Raw genomic sequence first — 20,713 nt, forward strand, 5'->3', positions numbered from 1 at the left:
AGGGGAACCAGTTTTAAGCCAGCTCCTGCCTTCCACACTCACCCAGCTGCCTCTAATATAAAGGTGGCAGTGCAGGGGGCAGGCGGCTCCACAGGAGCAGATATGTACAGGTAGGCCAGCTTGAAAGCTGCTTCCCGTGTATACCAGCTTCCACCTACCCCCACCACTAACTCCCCATGCTGCTGCCTCGATTAGAGGCAACAGCATGGGGGGAAGGGAGGCAGGCAGCTCCACAGGACTCGATGTTCATAGGAAGCCAGCTTAAAAGCTAGCACTCTGTGAGCACTGGCTCCCTCCTGTCTTCCCTCCCCCACACTGCTGTGTCTGTGGGAGGCAGCTGGGGGATTCCCCACAGTGCTCCTGCCACTCCCCACCCCTTGCTGCCTATAAAATAGAGGCAGCAAAGGGGATGCATGTAGTCATCAGGATTAACCTATTAGCCCAGGTTTATCAAATAATCATGTAAACAACTATACACTAACATTCATAATAAGCACCTTTTATTTTTAGAACATAAGAACAGCCATTGGGTCAGACCAATGGTCCATCTAGCCCAGTATCCTGTCTGCCGATAGTGGTCAATACTGGATGCCCCAGAGGGAGGGAACACAACACGTAATCATCACGTGATTCCTCCCCTGTCACCCATATCCAAACAGAGGTGAGGGACAGCATTCCTACCCATTCTGGCTAACAGCCATTGATGGACCTAATCTCTATCTAGCTTTTTTCTGAACCCTTTACATTTCTCTTCTGGAAATCCATCACCTGTTTCCTCTATCTTATTCAGTCTTTTTAAAAGCACTCTATTTTGCAGCTACTTGCCCTCTTGATTTGCTATATATCAGCATCTTCAATCTTCTTTTTACCTTCCAGTATAATTTTTGTCCAGTCTTCTTTCATACAAATTCCAAATGAATCTTCTGGCATATCTCGCTTTCTCTCTTTCAGTTCTGTTTTCAAGTACCTTATCCCTTAAGACAATTTTTTTTAAACACAGGTGTTATACAAGTTGCTCCTGTTTCACTTTGATGCCAAAGTCTATAGCTTTCTTTTTCAGACTCACAGAATCATAGAAATGTAGGGTTGGCATGGACCTCAAGAAGTCATCAAGTCGAGCCCTCTACGCTGAGGCCACATAAACCTAGACCATCTCTGACAGGTGTTGTCCAGCCTGTCTTTAAAGCCTCCAACGATGAGAACTCCAGTCTTCCTTACAAGCTTATTCCAGTCCTTAAATGCCTTTGTAGTTACAAGGATTTTCCTGATATCTAACCTAAATCACCTTTCCATCAATTAAGCCCCATTACATCTTGTCCTATGTTTGGTGGACACAGAAAACAATTGATTACAATCCTCTGTTTAACAGACTTTAACAATGTTACCAGGCTCTAAGCCATCTTTTCTCAAGTCTAAACATATCCTTTCTAAAAAAAACTCCTTTCCTCTCTCAGGGTTTCTAAACATTGTATCATTTTTTTCTTTCCTCTAGACTCCCTCCAATTTGTTCACATCATTTCTGAAGTGTGGCACCTGGAACTATACATAGTACTCCAGATAAATCCTAACCAGTGTTGTGCCAAGTGGGACAATTACCTTCCATGCCTTATATACACAACATTCCTATTAACACACCCCAAAATGATACTAGCCTTTTTTGCAGTTGCATCATATTGTTGACTCATAACCCCCAAACTCTTTACAACAGAGCTACCACTTAGTCCTAATTTTATAGTTGGATGTTAATTAAGTCTAATTTTTTTATGCTGACTGTCAGAATCTGTTATTTTCTATTGCAATGTGATTAAGGCCAAGATTTTAAAAATCAGGAGTATAACTTTAGACCAGTGTCATCACTAGGTTAGGAAAAGTGGGTGAGCCTGGTTTTCAGGTGGGCAGACAATGGCAGGGGGAAGTGGCAGAAGGAATGGAGCACTGGGGAAGAAGGGCAGGGAAGATTAGGGATGCAGGAAGGATCTGGCAACCAGGGAAAGGGGAGAAAAGTGCAGGAAGGATCCAGTTCCTAGAGGATGAGAAAAGGAAGGGAAGGGGGCAGGAGGAATTTGGTGCCCTGCAGAGGAGGAGGAGGAGCTATGGGGCATGTGCTCCCACAGCCTCCCTTACCACTCAGCAAGCCTGAGGGCATAGGCTGTGGGTGTGCATATGGAGAGGAGGGGACCCCTGCCAGTGCTCAAGATCCACCCAGCTCTTCCAACCTCAGCTTGGTATCTGTTAGCCCAGCTACAGTGCCACACACAGCTGCCCCCCATTTCCCACCCCACCACTAGCCCTGCCCAGATAAGGCACACCCCTTCGAAAGCTAGCATCACTGGGCAGGCAACCTGGGCAGCAGTACCCAGAACCAGCAGGCTGGAGGCACTGCCAGCGTGATGAACACCAAACCAGGGTCAGGAGTCCCAGACTATGGATTTGGGAGGTTCCAGCTGCAGCTGGATTTGGATTGGCCTGGATACTACGTGGATTGGTTGCAGCTTTAAACATACATCTATCTCCTGCAGCCATTGCCTGAACAAAGGGGAGTTCTATTTTATGGCAGATGGATTTCACTTTTCCTGTCTTGGATTTAAATTCTGTCTTCTTGCAGAGGTATTTGCCAATAAGTGCTTTTTTTTCTTGAAATATTTGAAATAGCTGCGCAATGAACCCATCCCTCTAAAGTTCAAACCCAGGGTTTTATCCATTCTGCCAGCCTTCATTCTTTAAGTTCTATTTCATATTTGCTTAATTCTGGTGTTGTGCATGTTATCTGCTCATTGTATGGATTACCATATAGATGTATAACTCTGATTTCAAATATTACATTGTGCTTGTATTTTAAATTATATATTCTTCTTCCTCTCTCTTTTTACTGAAGTTATAACTCTATTTTCTCTGCTTCTGATAGAAAAGGGAAAATTTGTTCTGGTTCTGTTCTTGAGCGCAAATAAGATGGCACTTGTTGAGCTGTGGTTGTAATTAGTAAGAGGGATGTCATTATCCGAACAGCTCCACTTAGAACCTTATGAAACAGAGTCAACCAGAGTGCAGGCCAGAGGCTGCAGAAAAATGATCCAGAAAGTTCCAGGGCATTTGGCATAAAAGGATTCTACAGAAAGAAAAATGCTAAAGTAGCAGCTACATTTGCTGTGTAATTTGCATGCACATTTATATAAATCTTTTTTTAAAAGGGTTGGTTTAAAACAAAGCAAACACTCACTACATCTTATCCAAAGGGCATGCTGTATTGTTATGCTACCTACTTGGAGGTTTGTCTGAGGGTATCATGGTAATGTGTGGTCAAGATCCCTGCCATCTTTCTTGATACGGTAAAAATATGCAATTTTTCTGCGTTGTTCAACTAGGCTGAGGTACGTGCTGGTCCAGACTATTTTACATTTTAACAAATCCCACTGTTTATTCTTCATAAATATGAAATGAAGTCCTGATGTCTCTTCATCAGAAATCATAGACAGTATGCAACTTGGGAATTAATCAGAGGAGGTGCTAGGCCCAGACAGAACGGAGGAGGGAAAGAGTCAGGCCATCACCTATCTTTCTATTTGAGAAAATAACTGAGTTTTTTTAGATAAATGAAAATGAAGTAGCTTTAATCTACTTGGATGTCAGTAAGGCATTTGATACAGATCCACATGAGAAATTATTAGTTAAATTGGAGAAAATGAAGAATAATAGATGAAAGATGGACAGTTCACTAGTTAAAGGGAAGACTACAATAGGCCACACTGAAAGGTAAACTGTCAAGCTAGAGGGAGGTTACTAGTGGAGTTTCTCAGGAATCAGTCTTGAGACCAATCTTATTTAACATTTTTATTACTAACATTGGCACAAAAAATAGTGTGCTAATAAAATTTTCAGACGACGCAAAGTTGGAAGGTATTGCCAATAGAGTGGACAGTAATACCATACAAAAGATCTAAATGACCTTGTAAATTGAAACAATAGAAATGAGATATTTAGTAGTGCAAGGTCATGCATTTGGGGGCTAATAAGTTTTTTGCTATAAGTTAGAGACATATCAGTTGGAAATAACAGTGGAGGAGAAAGATCTGTCTGTATTGATTGATGGCTCACAGTTATCTGGTGACCAATGTGATGGGGCTGTGGAAAAGACGTCCTAGGATATATTGAGTGGGGATTTCCAGTAGTTACAGGGAAATGTTAGTGGTATGACACAAGGCACTGGTGAGACCTTATCAGAATTGCACGCAGTATTCCAGATATCACTTGTTTAAGAAAGATGAAATAAGAGCAGATGTAACACAAGGTTGACTCACGGCCATGACACTTCCTACTGGTCACTCTGGGAATTAGCTCTTTAGCCTTGGAGCACACCCTTCTGTTGGTGTCTCAGTCACTATTACCTGAGGGGGGGAGTTCCATCACTTTGTGTTAGGACCCACATCCCTCTCAGATGGTGTCGTCATCCATAATTCAGTCTCTTTTGGCACAGTTCACCTCGTCTGTACCAGTCCCCTTGTATTGGGGTGGACCGCAACTGCCCACATTCTCCACGACATGTAACAAGGTGGAACTCACTGCTGCAGCACCTCTTGCTGGTGACTTTGGGAATTAGCTCTTCAATTCTGGAGCACCCCTTCTTGATGGTGTTTCACCTGCTGTTACCTGTTATTGGCTCTGCCACTCTGTGTTAGGACCCACATCCTTTCCAGATCGTTATGCCCTCCCTCTGGGTACTGCCCTGCCACAATGCCCCTACACTCTGGGATCCTCACCCTCCCAGGGAACCCCCAGCCCATACTCAGTGTTCCCTCTAAGATTTTCCATGTATGAAAGGAGTGAGTTTTGTCTTGTGCACCAATATTGAGGTAATGTGCACTTGTTTAGACATGTGCCATCATGGCATCCACTGGTTACTAACGGTGTGTGTGTGTGTGTGTGTGTGTGTGTGAAGAAGAAAGAATACTAAAACAACCCTTTCCCAGTCACAAAGAATAAAAAGAGCATGAAATCAGAACCTTCACCCAAGCATCCTTACTATTATGGCTGACCCTAAATACCAATGTATTGTATCATGCCATCAGTTACAGGTAAGGTTAAAAGACATCACCTGCTCCCCAACACACACACACACACACACACACACACACCTACCTTCAAAGTTTGAACAATAAGTTGTTTTTCTTAAAGACCTGTGCTGCACTGCTACACAACACGGCTACGTCTACACTGGCCCCTCTTCCGGAAGGGGCATGTAAATTTCAAGAGTCGTCGTAGGGAAATCCGCGGGGGATTTAAATATCCCCCGCGGCATTTAAATAAAAATGTCCGCCGCTTTTTTCCGGCTTTTAAAAAAGCCGGAAAAGAGCGTCTAGACTGGCCCCGATCCTCCGGAAAAAGTGCCCTTTTCCGGAGGCTCTTATTCTTACTTCGAAGTAAGAATAAGAGCCTCCGGAAAAGGGCACTTTTTCCGGAGGATCGGGGCCAGTCTAGACGCTCTTTTCCGGCTTTTTTAAAAGCCGGAAAAAAGCGGCGGACATTTTTATTTAAATGCCGCGGGGGATATTTAAATCCCCCGCGGATTTCCCTACGACGACTCTTGAAATTTACATGCCCCTTCCGGAAGAGGGGCCAGTGTAGACGTAGCCCACCAGTAATAAATGGTGACAGCAATGGTTTCCTTGGAAAAGAGCAATTGCTGTTGTTCTCAGATTAGCAGAAATGAAAATGTGCATGATTACCTCCTAGAGCCTAATACTCTAGCTCTCATTCATGACTTACTTATCTGAAACGGACTAAAATTTTCATACCACTGTATTTCTTGCAAATAAAAAAATTCCACTTTCAAGTTTTTCCAATGTGGCAGGACCTCCTACCCCCATGCTTTAGGAAATGGACTCATGAACATGAATATACATAACTCAAAGGTGGTTTGAGCGAATTATTTTGTGTAATCCATCGATCTGAATGTCATGATCCACTGGTTCTGTTTATCTTTCTTTGATGTATGTATCATTGGTGTGTGTCAAATTAGACACATGGGCTACATCTATACTGCAGGCTTCTTGCACAAGAACTGTTTTGTGCAAGAGGTCTTGCGCAAGAGTGCATCCACACTGCCATGTGCTTTTGCACAAGAGATGTGCTTTTATGCAAGAGTGTCCATGGAAGTGTGGATTTTCTCTTGTGCAAGAAAGCTCTGATGGCCATTTTAGCCATAGGAGTTTCTTGCGCAAGAAACCCCTGTTGTCCCTCCACACTGCCTTCTTGCACAAGAGCTCATGAACAAGAGGGCTTATTCTTCAGGGGGAGAGGAATAACTCTTGTGCAAGAAGCCCTCTCTTCCAACACCTTATTGTAAATTTACTTGCGCAAGAATGCACATGCAGAGTAGATGCTCACCAAGTTTTTGCACAAGAATGGCCGCTCTTGAGCAAAAAGCCTGCAGTGTAGACGTAGCCATGGAGTGGGGAATACTTTGAGGGTTTCAAGTGTGTGAATGACAGACATGAAGGATGTTACCCTCAACTGTTAAAGACTTAGGCCTCTTTAACAAAAAGAATAGGGAAGCAGAGGCCTGGGTCTTTTGGCTGGGCTGCACCTGAAGGAAGGAGCCAAAGACCCCAGGGTGGGGAATACAGCCTTGGTTTGGCGGGGCAGCTGGAAAAGAGGTTTTAAGATGAATTTGAAGAGTTTGTACTGAGGTTTCAGTGTAGAATTAGCCAAGCGTTTTTGTTTCTTTTGCTTTGCAACTTACTTTGCTCTGCCTGTTCTCACTTATTACTACTTAAATCCTACTGCTTCCACTTAATAAAGTCATTTTTATTTTCTAGCAAACCCAGTGTAAATAATTGTTACCTGGGGGGGGGGGGGGGCAACCAGAGTGCACATTCCCCCTTTCATTGTTAAAGGGGCTTACCTAATTCTTTGGGGTTTGATCCCATCTGGGGAGTACTCTCTCAGGAGTTTGGGCCTTAAACTGCACTCTCCTTGGACCTGAAGAGGTTCATTGTCTGTACTGCTTCTTGGTGGGGGCAGGGATCTCACCACGGGGCCTTGGCTAGGGGAGACCAGCAGAGCTGACCCAGCAGGACCAGGCGGTGAGGAGCCCCAGACGGCGGGAAGGCGAGTGGCAGTGGCCATGTCAGCACCCTGGGAGGCATCCCCGAGGGGTCATCTGTGACCGCACCCAGTCACGTCCAATTACTGCTAATGCCTGCTATTCTCCAGTTCTGACAGTTACAATTCAAGCAGCCACCACTCCCAGCCATGAGGCTCCAGCCCCTGCCATCCGAGCAGTCACTGCCCCCAGCCATGGGCCATCCAAGCAGATGCTGCCTCCAGCCATACAGCCCCACCAGCCAGGCTGTGCACTGTCCATCATAGCTGGAACTGGGGCTGGTGAGGCTGGGACAGCTCCAGCTGGAGCTAAGCAGAAGCCACATGAGGCCCACTCTGATGAAGTTATCCCAGCTGGCCACCCACACCCACTTCGCACACCACCTCTCTGACCTCTCAGCCACCTGAGCTGCCACCTCCCTGATCCCTCAGCCCACCCACCTCATGCACTCCCACTCCAGCAGGAGCAAAAAGGCAGCTGCATGCCACCCCTGCCACTACTCACCTTCTGTTCCAGCAGGACGAGGAGCGCTACTGTGTGGCTCTGAAAATGAAGTGGGCAGAATAAATATTTTTTTGTGCACAGCCACACAGCTTAGAGGGAACCCTACCCATACACCAATCTTGCCTCAGTAACCCACTGCTAGTTGTAATCTAGCCCCTTAACTCAGGAGCAAACTGCAACTTTAAATGGCCACTCATCATTGGCAAGGGGGTGTGGACCTGCTGCTTTCTTCTACCATGGCTGCCTCCCTGCAGCTCTAGTATCCTCAATTCTCTGCCTGGGAGCTTCCCCAATGCTGCCCGCCTTTCCCCAGCCATGCCCTGTGTTAGGATGCCTTTAGCTGGCCTGGCAGCTAGGTCCCTCCTGCTCTACATCTGGAGCAAGGGTGAATCAGATTCCTCCCTTCCAGCAGCCTTTATTTATATTGCCTACAGCTGGGCCCTAATTGGCTAATATCTTTCACAGCTGTTGGCTCCACAGCTCTAGCCCTCTCCCAGGGCTAGGTTTTAACACTTAAAGGGCCAGTGTAGAGCAAACACCACATCACAGTGGAACAGGTGCAAAGAAGGGCTACTAGTATGCTCTGAGGAATGAAAATCCTGTCTTTTGAGAAGAGACTCAAAAAGGCCTGTTTAGTCTAAATACATCAGAGGAATAAATACCAGGGAGAAGCTTTTTAAAGTTAAGCTGCAGTTTGGACCCCAGAACAAATGCATATAAACTGGCCATCAACAAGTTTGGGCTTGAAATTAGGCAAACATTTCTCAACATCAGAGGAATGAAGTTCTGGATTGGCTTTCCAAGGAGAGCAGTGGGGCCAAAAAAATAATTGGCTACAAGACTGAGCTAGGTAAGTTTATGAGGCGGTTAGTATGACAGGCCTACCTACAATGGCATGTGGCCTATCAACAAACTGCCAGCAACAAAAATCCCCAACAGTTGGAGATGGGAAGTTACTACAGAGAATTCTTCTCCAGGTAATTCTTCTCCAGGTATCTGACTGGGGGTCTTGCCCACAAGCTCAGGGTCTGACTGATCGCTATATTTGGAGTCAGAAAGGCATTTTCCCCCAAGTCAGATTGGCTGAGATCCTGGGAGGTTTTCACCTTCCTATACAGCATGGCTATGTCTACATTGGCAGATTTTACACAAAAACGGCTGCTTTTGTGCAAAAACTTCTGCCTGTCTACACTGGCCACGAGTTCTTGCACAAGAACACTGACGTTCTAATGTAAGAAATCAGTGCTTCTTGCTCATGAACTATGATGCTCCCGCTCAGGAATAAGCCCTCTTGCGCAAGTGTTCTTGTGCAAGAGGCCAGTGTAGACAAGCAATATGAATTTCTTGTGCAAGAAAGCCCTATGGTTAAAATGGCCATTGGAGCTTTCTTGAGCAAGAGAGCGTCTACACTGGCACGGATGCTCTTCTGCAAAAGCACATCTCTTGCGCAAAGGCACATGCCAGTGTAGACGCTCTCTTGCGCAAATACTTTAATGCAAGAACTCTTGCATTAAAGAGTATTTGCACAAGATCATGCCAATGTAGACGTAGCCTATGGGTATAAGACTGAAGAAGAAATGAATTATATTATATTTAATTAATTATATTTACCAATATAATGTTAGGTGACCATGAATTGTGAACCTTTTTTTTATTAATGGAATTTTGTAAATGAAACAATGTTAATCACTTTTGGATGAATTCGTTAGAAAACTTGTAAGAATTGCCTTTGAATAATCTGCTATTGTAACATTTTATATACCCCCCACCTGCCCAGCAGAGCCCCAAGTGCAGTCACAGCCATGCTGTAATGACTCAACTTGCTCTGGGGAAAAGCTTCAGTATCTCTTCATTCAAAGATGCTTTTGATATGCCCCATGCAGGTTCTGGGCCGGCTGAGGCTCAGTCTTTGCTATTCTGTTGCCTCAATCACTCCGGAACCTGCATGGAGCGTATCAAAAATGTCTTTGAATTAAGAGATGCTTTTCACTGGAGCAGGCAGAGCTTCCTTAACAGAAGCCAGGGGTCCCAGGACCTTTTAAATAGACTGGGACCCTGGAAAATTGCCCCTTTACAGACACTCCCATCAGGGGGCCTGGCCAACGGGGACATGGGACCCTTTCCCAGAACTCACTTCTGCTCATGAGCTACAGGAGTTCTCCTGGGGCCCCAGCTCCAGAGTAGCCTACCTACACTACAAATTCTTTGGCCCTGGCCCAACCCCAGAGCCCAAATCCCCAGCCACAGCCCTCACTCCCCTGCACTCCAACCCTCTGTTCTAGACCTGAGTCCCTCTCATGCCATAAGCCCCTCAGAGCTCTCAAACCCAGCCAGAGCCCTCCTTCCCTCCAATCCCCTATATTGTGCAATATAGGGACATTGTTAAACATTGTTGTGACATTTGTGTGACACTGCTGCAAAAAAAGCAAACATGATCCTAGGATGCCTAAAAAAGTGTGTTGTGAGTAAGACATGAGAAGTCATTCTTCTGCTTAACTCTGCACTGATTAGGCCTCAATTGGAGTATTGTGTTCAGTTCTTAGGGTTGTCAGGTGTCTGGTATTCATCCGGACAATCCAGTATTTGCAGCCTTCATCCGGTAAAAAATAAACAAAACACCCGACATGTGAAATGTCCGGTATTTCCTGTTTCTCTCGGACGGAAGACCGGCGAGGACAATTTTCCCCTGCCGCGTCTGGTGGGGGTTGGGGAATGAGGAGCATGGCAGAGTCATAGCAAAGGGGGTGCAGGAAGGGGCTTTTGCCAGGCGCCTTGCTGGGGGGGGTGCCACGCTGGAGTGGGAGTGGAGCGCACACTGCTCTGGTGCATGTGAACAGTAGAGACCCAGAACTTGGCTACATGATGCGTCCCTCTACACATTGTGAGCCGAGGCAGCTGGGCTGGGTGGCAAGAGCAGTGATTTTAAAAGTAAGATTAACGTATCCGGCCGTCCTGTTCCTCCGGTGCCTGGCTCTGCGGGAGGAGGGGGTGGGGGATTTGATTGGGACGGGGTGCTTCCAGCGCTGGGGATGCCTGGCTCAGGGGGAGAGATGAGTGCACTGGGATGGGGGACGCTGCGGGAGGCCTGGGTCTGAGGCAGGGGTGAGTGCATTGGGATGGGGGGACTCTAAGGAGGCCTGGCTCTGGGGGAGGAGTGAGTGCACTGGGGGTTAGTGTGTGGCTCCAAACTGGAAGGAATGGTGCAACTTTTGCTTAACAACTTTGGTTTCCCCCCCACCACCACATTTCTTGGCGTAACAACTTTGATCTTCCCCTTTTTTTTATTCCCCCTCGACAGAATTTTTTCCACATGGTTTTTTTTGGGGGAGCGGGGGGAGGTTGGTATTTTTTGTTACACCATCTGGCAACCCTACCAATTCTAGGCATTGTATTTCAAGAAAGATGTGGAGAAATTGGAGAAGGTGCAGAGAAGAGCAACAAAAATGATTAAAGGTCTAGAAAACATGAGCTATGACTAAAAGAACTGGGCTTGTTTAGTTTCGAAAAGAGAAGACTGAGAGGGGACATAATAGCAATTTTCAAGTATCTAAAAGGGTGTTACAAGGAGGAGGGAGAAAAATTGTTCTCCTTGACCTCTGATGACAGGACAAAAAGCAATGGGCTTAAATTGGAAGAAGGGAGGATTAGACTGGACATTAGGAAAAGCTTCCTGTCAGGGTGGTTAAACACTGGAATAAATTTCCTAGGAAGGTTGTGGAATTTCCATCACTGGAGATATTTAAGAGCAGGTTAGATAGTCTGCCATGAAGACAGAGGACAGGACCTGATGACCTCTCAAGGTCCCTTCCATTTCTAGTATTCTATTATTTATTTTTTCAAGGTCATTTTCACATTATTTTAAAAATATATGTATTGGCTTACAAGAGATGTATTGGGGGGCTGGACATGGGATGTAATAGTGTAGTCGATTAACCGATAAGCAAAAGCTTATAGGTTAATGCTATAGACTACACACATTTCCCCCCGACCTGCCAGTCAATTTTTTATCAGGCTGGCCAGCAGCCCCGCTCAGTCTTAGCTCGCGCCTGCTCCAGGACCTACCCCCGCTGTGGCTCTGCATTTAAAGTGTATTAGGAGCCAGGCAGGCAGGCAGCCCGGTTCAATTCCAGCTTGTCCCAGGCCCGGGAGCTCAGCCCCTCCGCTGGACAGGGGCTGCTGCCACCCTATGCAGCTGCTTCTGTGTCAAAGGCAGCATGGGGTGACAGGCAGCCAGTCTGTGAGGGGAGCTGGTTTTTAAACTGACTCCCCCTGTGGAACAGCTCCCACGTGGCACCCCATGCTGGAGTGGCAGGGGATTCCTCAGGAGTGGGGACAGAGCTTCTGGCCCCATCCCTGGGGACTACAGAATAGTCAACTAACTGATAAGAATTCATGACTATTCAATTAACTGATATTTAACATCCCTAGACCGAACTTGAACATGTTCTCGGGCCCACCAAAAATTATGCAGACCTGGTGCCCATGCTCATGGCCACATGCAGTCCAATTAACATGCTGTTATGGCCCCACACAACAGGAGGTTACTGCCTGGCCCTAAAGAGTCCCATATTTGGTATGAAGCTCAGAGTCTAGGATTGCCTCACCGCCCAACCAGTTCCAGGATTCCAGGACAGCCACATGACCGGCTGGGATCCAGGATTCTTGACCAGCCCTGAAGCGTGGAGGGTCTGTGGCTGCAGCATGGTCCTGTGAGCTCTGGAACTGCCACCCAGTCCCACACAGTAGGAGGTTTGTGGTAACCATGCGACAGAGGGTCTGTGGCAGCCACGTGGTCCCACCAGCCCCAAGATGGCTGGACGGCCCCATGCAGTCCACGGTTGGCAGGGCACAATCCCTGCACAGTCAATGGTCCCAGGGTGACAGAACCAGCCAACACAATTCAGGGGCCCAGAGCAGCCAGGCACATGGTCAGGAGTCCTGGGTTGGCAGGGCATCCACATGGTGGGGTCCAGGCCTTCCACCCAGAGTTGGAAGTCCAGGGCTGCCACCTGGACCTGCGCACTAAGGATCCAGGGCAGCCAGGAATCCATGATTGATACCTGGCTGCCCAGCTCCACATAAAGGAATCTGGGTTTGGGTAGCCACTCTCCTGCCACCCAGCACCTGCAGCCCAGGTTACACATTGTGCGCCTCATATGCAGCCCATAATGATATATATGCTGAGAACTGCTGGACTAGATGGTCCCTTCTGACTTTAGTAAGAGTACCTGAGTAAGAATACAGAATACAATTTTAAATTTAGCCAATGTCCCATAAGTGACTTGCCACATGATGTCAAAACATGCTATTATTAGAAGTGGGTCTAATATTTATTTATTTTTCTTTCTTGATACAGAAATTAGACACAATGCTCCTGTCAGATATATCTAAGTTGTCTGAAGAAACACCAGAGCTTTCAGTTGCCCAAACAGCCGCTGGAATCAGTGTTAACATTGCTCTCCCCCACTCCAATCTGAAATGGTGCCCTTGTGGGCAGGCACAGAATTTGCCCTCCCTCCTATGCACGGTCCAATTGGCCTCACTGAAGTCACCCTCCTAAATACAGAAGTCAAGCTATGCCTATGGTGCTGAGCTTTTGCAACGTCTACTGAGGTCAAAAGCAAAGTAAGCTGCAGGGCCACACAGCAACCTAGTAAATGCTGGGCAGGCACTTAGGAAACCCACTCCGCTCAGACCTACCAGGATTAGGGGGAGAAAGACTCCTCCTCCAGCCAGAACCTGCCACAGCAGGGTATGAGACACCCCTCCCTCAGCCCAAAGCCAGATCTGACCTGCACCTGCCACCGCCAGGCATATCTGGTCCTGTCCAAAAATCCTCACCATCAGTCAAAGCTGTCACCCCACCTACACTCCTACCTTCTGCCCCAGTCCTGAGCCCCTCATCCCTAGCCCAGCTCCAGAACCCAACCCCCAGCTAAAGCCCTCACACCCCTGCACCCCAACCCTCTGCCCCAGCCCCCCTCGTTCCACATAAGTTTTGTCACACATCACTGTGATGTCCTCCTCTCCTCCCCTCCCTCCCCCCAAGCTTTATGAAAGGGACTTGTGGACACAAATATGCATAACTCAAAAGATGCTTTGGACAAATTACCTCACGTAACTTATAAAACTTAATGTCATACTCCGCTAGATCTATATATCTTATTTTTTGGTATATGTATCATTCTTATGTGTAAAATTAGATATATGGAGAATGGAATGCTTTATGGTTTTGAATGTGCAAATAAAAGCCATCAAAGGTGTTACCCTGAGGCTACGTCTACACTGCAAGGTTTTTGCGCTAAAATAGCCGTTTTTGCGCAAAAACCTGCAGAGCGTCCACACCTCCAATGCACTTTTGCACAAGTAAATCAGCATAAAACAACAGAACAGAGGGCTTTTGCCAATGTAGGTAAGCCTCCTTCTATGAGACATAGCTCCCTTTTGCGCTATTGCGCAAAAAGGCAAGTGTGGACGCTATGGGAAAAAGCACAGGTGCTCTGATGGCCATTGTGTGAACGGCCATCAGAGCTTTCTTGAGCAAGAGTGTCCATGCAGTGTGGACGCTATGGGAAAAAGCACAGGTGCTCTGTGAACGGCCATCAGAGCTTTCTTGAGCAAGAGTGTCCATGCAGTGTGGACACTCTCTTGCATAAAAGCACATCACTTTTACGCTTTGAGGTGTGTATGTGCTCTTGTGCAAGAAGTTTTTGCTCAAAAAATCTTGCACAAAAGGCTTCTTGCGCAAGAAGCCTGCAGTATAGACATAGCCTCAATGACCTATAAACATCCTTCTTTATTCTTTAAGTCTTAGCAGTGGTTGGCCCTAGGAAGTCAGGTGCTCTCCCCACCTCCCACCCCAACTGGTAGGGTCTGACCAACTGATTTTCCATATAAGAGTGGAACGTAGAAACAGAATTCCCACACAAAGTGGGAATCTGTAAAATAATGGGAAGCTATCAGTTTCTTTGTCTTTTTGGCTGGCATGGCACTCCCAGGAAAAAGAACCAGAGACCCTCAAGGGAGGGAATTTCCCCGGTTGGAAGGCTTAGCTGGAATGAAAACAGATTTAGGGTGCATTTGTAATAAGTTTGTACTGAGGCTTTAGTATTAGAATTAGCTAAGTGTTTTCTGGTATTTTAAATTTATAATCTACTTTGCTCTGCCTGTTCTAACTTACAACCTTTTAAATCCTACTGCTTATACTTAATAAAATCTACTTTATTTACTATCAAGTCCAGTGTAAATAATTGTTACTTGGGGGAGCAACCAGTGCGTACATCCTCCTTTCATTATTAAAGGGAGCTTACCTAAATAATACATTTGGGGATTCTGATCCCTCCCATTTGATAAGTGGTATGCTAGGAAGCTGGCCCCAAAACTGCATTTTCTTTGGACCTGAAGAGTTTCAGTGTATATATTGCTCCTTGATCTCAGCTCTATGCCTTGGCTGGGGGAGACCAGCTGAGCTGGCCCAGCAGGACAGGGTGGTGAGAAGCCCAAGAGAGCAAGAAAGCAAGTGTCAGTGGCTTTGTCAGCACTCCAGGAAGCAACACCCCAGGGATCTTCGGTGACCTCACCCCATCACAATCACCTCCATATTGGTAGCAATAACAAAATTCATTCTGCACATCTGTGGGAAAATTAACAGGAACACTGGTCAAGGGGAGATGTAGTTGCTTAGCATCAACTAGGAACAGGTTTTCTGAACTCTGGTCTGGTTGTTAGGAAGATATATCCCATGTCCACTAACACTCAGATCAGCTGAGTGTGTTTTGCAAGTAACAGCCACAAAACAGTGTTTATCAACTTTGTCAACCCACCTTTCATATACATATACATTTGAAAAACAGAAGGCAAAATGCTGCAATTGTGGACACTGGAGATTAAAGTTTTGGAAATCATTAATGCTGTTTCATGAAGAAAAAGAACAGATTGTTATAAAAATATCTTGGAAAATACATAAAGGTAAACTTTAAAAACTGTTGGCTTTTCGTAAGCTGGAGTCCAAATTTTAAGCTATTGTTGATATAGGGTTTAACTGTGATCAAGCAAGCTGGAACTTGTTTTACAGTTGTGGTGATGGTAAAGGTTTATTATACAGAGGGAAGAGAAGAACAAAAAATATACAAAGATAGTTTGGAAATTGTAAATCAAATATTGCATGTATTTATTTCAAGTAATAAAATGTACATAGCCTGTAACCTGGATATTGTAAATCATCTTTAAAACATATACAAATACTACAAATGTATTAAATATCAACATTAAGGCAAACTACATCCACAAAAACTGGGAGTCTACCCACTCCAACAATCCAAACTTTCCCTTTCAAAATAGCCTGTGTAAGTATTATGTTCTGAAAGCTGACAAATTTAGGCTTTGGCAGTCCATCGAGCATGTACTATATTCCAGAGTCCTGGACCCTCTAATGAGAATGTCCTGTCCTCAGACAAACACATCTAGGAACATTCCAGCACATCTCAACTGCCAGATTAAAACATGGAAAGGGTGCAAGGACTATCACTTTGTTATGTTTATAGTGTCTAGTGCAACAGAATCCTGACCTCCAGGCACTGACACAGTCTCAGCTATACAATCTCAGAAATACTCAGGACCACAGCTCTTACAGTACTTTCTGACCAAAAAAATACTGATATAATGCAGAAATAAAGACTTTCTAGGTATAGATAGTAATATGAAGCTCACTGAAAAGGGTTTACTTTGAACTGAGAAAGAATTCAAAGTAATCCTATAAGTCACATTAATATGTTACAGTTTTATTTTTCATGAGATCACAAATAATTTCAAAACAAGTTTTCCAGGATTCTATGTCTGTTAAAAATTATAGTGTATTTATAAATGGTTTCATGCCAGTCTAGACCAATGCCAAAATGATTTTCTTGGAGTTACTTTTTATTTTTTTACACCACCATTGTTTTATTACAGCATAACATAACATTGAAAAAGAGATAAGCCTTATCCTTCACAGAAATGATTTACACTACATAAAATACTAGAAAGTCAACACCTATTTGCTTGTTTTATTTCTATTCATTCAGTACTAGGTAGCAACAACTCTCTTCACCTCCCTGGTTTCTATTTGCTATTAGCCTCTAACTTTTAACAAGATGCTTTACAACAACCCTGAAAAAATAAACCAATCGGCATTACTTTAAGCCTGTGCCTAGAAAGATTAATGGAAGAAAAGTTTCCTTTGTACATATCAGTGCTCCAGAATCATAGAAATTAGAGGTCTTTTCCATCTATTAGGTAATTTTGTCCATGCCCCTGCCAATGCTAGTGCTTCATACAGTGATATTGCTCAGAGCTGTGACTAGTCCAATTCTATGCAGTTTTCTTTAGAAGTCAGCCAGGCTTCATGCTATTATCCCAGTTATGGATGAGCACTGCAAATAAGCTCCAAATCCTGAATTTTCCATTTGACTCAGCAACATGCTACTGTCACAGCACAATAATCTAGTTAAATGATCTTTTTCACATCCAGGTTTTAGTCTGGATGAGAAGCAATGTGCAAACACATTTAGCTCAAAAAGAGAAATTCATCTGTGGTGCAGATGACCATGCAAGTACATCTATACCACTTATGCCCCCATTTAGGGGCTACATAGAGGTTTCATAGGGAGAATAGTCACATAGAGAGAATGACTATACACCCTAATGGGAGCAAGCTGCAAGCAGAGTAGAGGAAGGCAAGGAGCAGGGCCACAGATATGCATTTATACTATTCCAATGATCCCAGCATTCTGTGCAACTTATGAAGCTGGGCTGCACAGCAGGCTGCTCTGCAATCATAACCCTAGGTGAGATGATGGATGTCACCTCCCAACTTCTCCGCACACCCCCCTCATAGAGCGTAAATACTTGAACTTTATGTAAGTCTAAAGAATGTCATCCTTAATCCATAAAAATAATTAATCTTTCAGTTTAAAACTGTGAGGTGCTTCAGTAAAACTTAAAGCCAGATGAATGGGTAACTTGATGGTAGATTAAAAACAGTGTGGCCAAGGCAATGAACTTTAGTAGGAGTAATCTGGCCCATTCTTATACCTTAGTTGTCTCTAAATTAACATCTCAGGAAAAACTACTGGGCATCACTGTAGTCAACTCAGTGAAGATTCATAGATTAAAAAGCCAGGTGGAGCCAGCCACTCTGATTATCTAGCCTGACATTTTTTTAACCAAATTTGTGTTCTCATAAAAAATCAAGTTAGATTGACAGGATTTATTTTCCATAAATCCATACTAAGTCTTTACTAAGCAAATCCCATGTCAGCCTTTCCATTATTTTGCCCAGGATCAATGTCAGACCAATAAGTACCCAGGTTCTTACAGAAAATCAATAGTCATGGTCCATCAATTAGCTTTTTTAAAACTCTTAGATGCAAGTTATCCAGACTTTTCAATATTAAAATGCCTAACAACAGTAACTGTTTAACATCTTCCCAAGCTACTTACTATTGGAATGGAAACTCTTGTTTCTTCCCCAAATATAAACCAAATATTTATTGAATTCTTCTGCCTTTCCAGCATTATTAATGACAGTACAACCATATCCATCTAAAAATGGACCAATACCATTGTTAGGGTTCCTTTTGTTCCTAATATATTTAAAACTCTTTAGCTGTCCTTAACTCTTATTATGTTCTCATTTATATTCCATTGCTGTAAACATTACCCTTTCCCATGTTTATATATAAATATATAATTATAATAATTATTTTTCTGGATGCCCTCATTTTTTTAATCAGTGCACCATTCCCTCTCAACCATGGGGCTGTATCTTCCTTTAATCTAGTGAAATGTTCTTAATCAATTCCCAACTATTACGCACATTTTTCTGTTTCACTTCTTTCATCCAACTGATTAAGCTCATTACTTTTTTTTCCAGTTTTGTGAAACTGACCATTCTAAAGCATCAAATATACATATTGCTGGTTTGGAGAGAGAAGACTTAATTTCAATTTGCAGCTGTAGTGAATTTTTCCTATTAGTATGCTGTTTTGCATATTTGCTACTGTTTAAAATAGATTACTGGACTGGACAAACTACTGATATGATCCAGTATGCTAATTCTTATGTTTACATAGAAATATTTCATTTTAGCTTTTGGTAGTGGCAGTAACTAGCACATTACAACATGTATGGTTCTAGCTTTGGCAGTTGCATATAAAATTTTAGAGAAGAGAAATCATCATAGAAACTGGCATTAAAATGCCCTAAGTGAAGTCTAGAATCAGATAACCTTTCTGCACTGAATATATATATATATAACCACATAACAATGATTAGAGGCAGCCCATAGAGAAGAATTATCTTACCAAGCAATTTGCAGAACGATAGAACCAAAATAACCTGTGTTAGAAGTACATTGCACAGTGCTTTGAGAATGTGAATTACTAATTATATGGAAATTCCTGCATTCCTGTACTAAGAAGCTTGCTGCCAAAAAAAGGTTTTAACAGTAAATTTGCACAAAAGTGATGGCTTGCAAAAAAAATTGTGAACTGGGAGACTACAAGAATATGATGCTATCAATCATATCTTGTGTAGATAAACTGAGCCAGAATGTCATCCTTGTACAGTACTACTCAAGAACAGCATGCAAACACTGGCTGGTAGGAAATCCATCAGTAACACATTCCATTCTCATGTCTGTTTTGGTAAATGCATAGATTATATAAAATGCACATTTGCAGTTCGCCAAGCTTTTATTCTACTCCCCGCTCTTCTAGGCAGGCTCTTCACTAGAGGAAAACTGGCTGTATGTTATAAAAGTTTGCAACTAGTCACAGATTTCTGGACGTTCCGGAAACCTGCACCTGCCATTCAAAGACAGCCTCTCCTCACCTACTCTCGCCTCGGAATGAAACTAAAGGACGTGCAAGAAGGTCTCTGCTCCCCTCTTCGCTTCAAGTGTCACCCCAGTTCATGTCATCAGTATATGAGCCAAAGCCCTGGTGCTTGTAACTCAGGCAAAACACCCACTGGCTGCAGAACTGCCTCCCTCCGTAACCGTTTGAGCCCGGACAGCGGGGCTGAGCCGAACACGGTGTGTTTGGGGAGCAAGAGGCGGTGAAAAGAGGCAGCTCACTGACTCTCCCAACACCTCAGCGTGTGGCCAGGCCGAGAGGGGAGTTTCAGCAAAGGCCCCAGCGGAGCGCGTAGGCACCCAGCCAGCCTCCCGGCACGAAAAGCAAGCAGCTGCAGGGGCTGTAGCACGCGCCTGCAGCGCCTCGCTAGCTACCTGCAACCTACAGCATCGCCGTAGACCACAGGGGCGCGTACCTGGTCTGGAGGCAGAGGAGGACGGCGGGAGCTGGCTGAGCACCGGCAAGCAGATCCCCCCACTCGGAGCAATGGGCAAGCAATGGAGCAGCCTGACCCGAAGTGGTCTCAGCGCGAGCCTGTTTCCCACGTCCCCAGCCAGTCTTATGCAGCAGCCCGTCTTACGGGTCCCATCCTCCCAGCCCGCCCACGCACTGTTTTACTCGGCCACAGGGAGAGGGCGGAGCGTGGGTGATAAGAACCCCCCCCCCCACCCCCAGCCCAAGGAGATGATTGGTTAGAGGTGGGAAGGGGGGGGGCTCCTTATCGCCTATGCCCCACCCCCCCACAGTGCCCGAGCCGCTGTGGGGCCGGAGGGTGGATGCGCCCTGGAGCTCCGAGCCGAACTACTGCAAATCTCCCTCGCCCACCCAGCGGAGCTGCAGCTCACACGCCAGCCGTCGAGCACAGCGCGAGGCACCACAGGGGGGCATCAAGTGGGTTGCAGCACCGCAAGCAGCTGCAGCTGCCTCCAGGCTCCCTCCTCCCCCCGTCATGGACTTGGTCTCAGGAGGGGAGAGGCCGGCTGCTGCTGCTGCCGCGGGGCACACGGCTGGGAGACCTGACCCGCACGTGGCCCACACGGCACCCAGCTTTCAGGAAGCGGAGCTTGAGTCTCCGGCTGGACCATGTCACGGCTCTAGGTTGCACCCTTCGCCCGGGAGAGGCAGCTTCTCGCGGGGAGGGCGGCTGGAGGTGCGGAGGACAAGAGGAGGCGTTGAGTGGAGAAAGAGGGGATGAGAGAGAGGACTGTGTGTCTGT

The 20,713-nt window shown here is 45.3% G+C and overlaps 1 protein-coding gene across 1 annotated transcript in view; it reads right to left on the bottom strand.

Moving 5' to 3' along the window:
- The window catches only part of COL21A1 (collagen type XXI alpha 1 chain), a 188,020-nt gene extending 167,898 nt beyond the window's left edge, over positions 1-20,122 (bottom strand). Inside the window, exon 1 of the mRNA XM_075923637.2 lies at positions 19,913-20,122. The gene's annotated coding sequence lies outside the window, so the exon portion shown is untranslated. The remainder of the gene's footprint in view (positions 1-19,912) is intronic.
- Positions 20,123-20,713: the final 591 nt, after the last annotated feature.

This window comes from Pelodiscus sinensis, chromosome 3 (assembly GCF_052426305.1).
Source record: "Pelodiscus sinensis isolate ZL-2025 chromosome 3, ASM5242630v1, whole genome shotgun sequence".
NCBI lineage: Eukaryota > Metazoa > Chordata > Testudines > Trionychidae > Pelodiscus > Pelodiscus sinensis.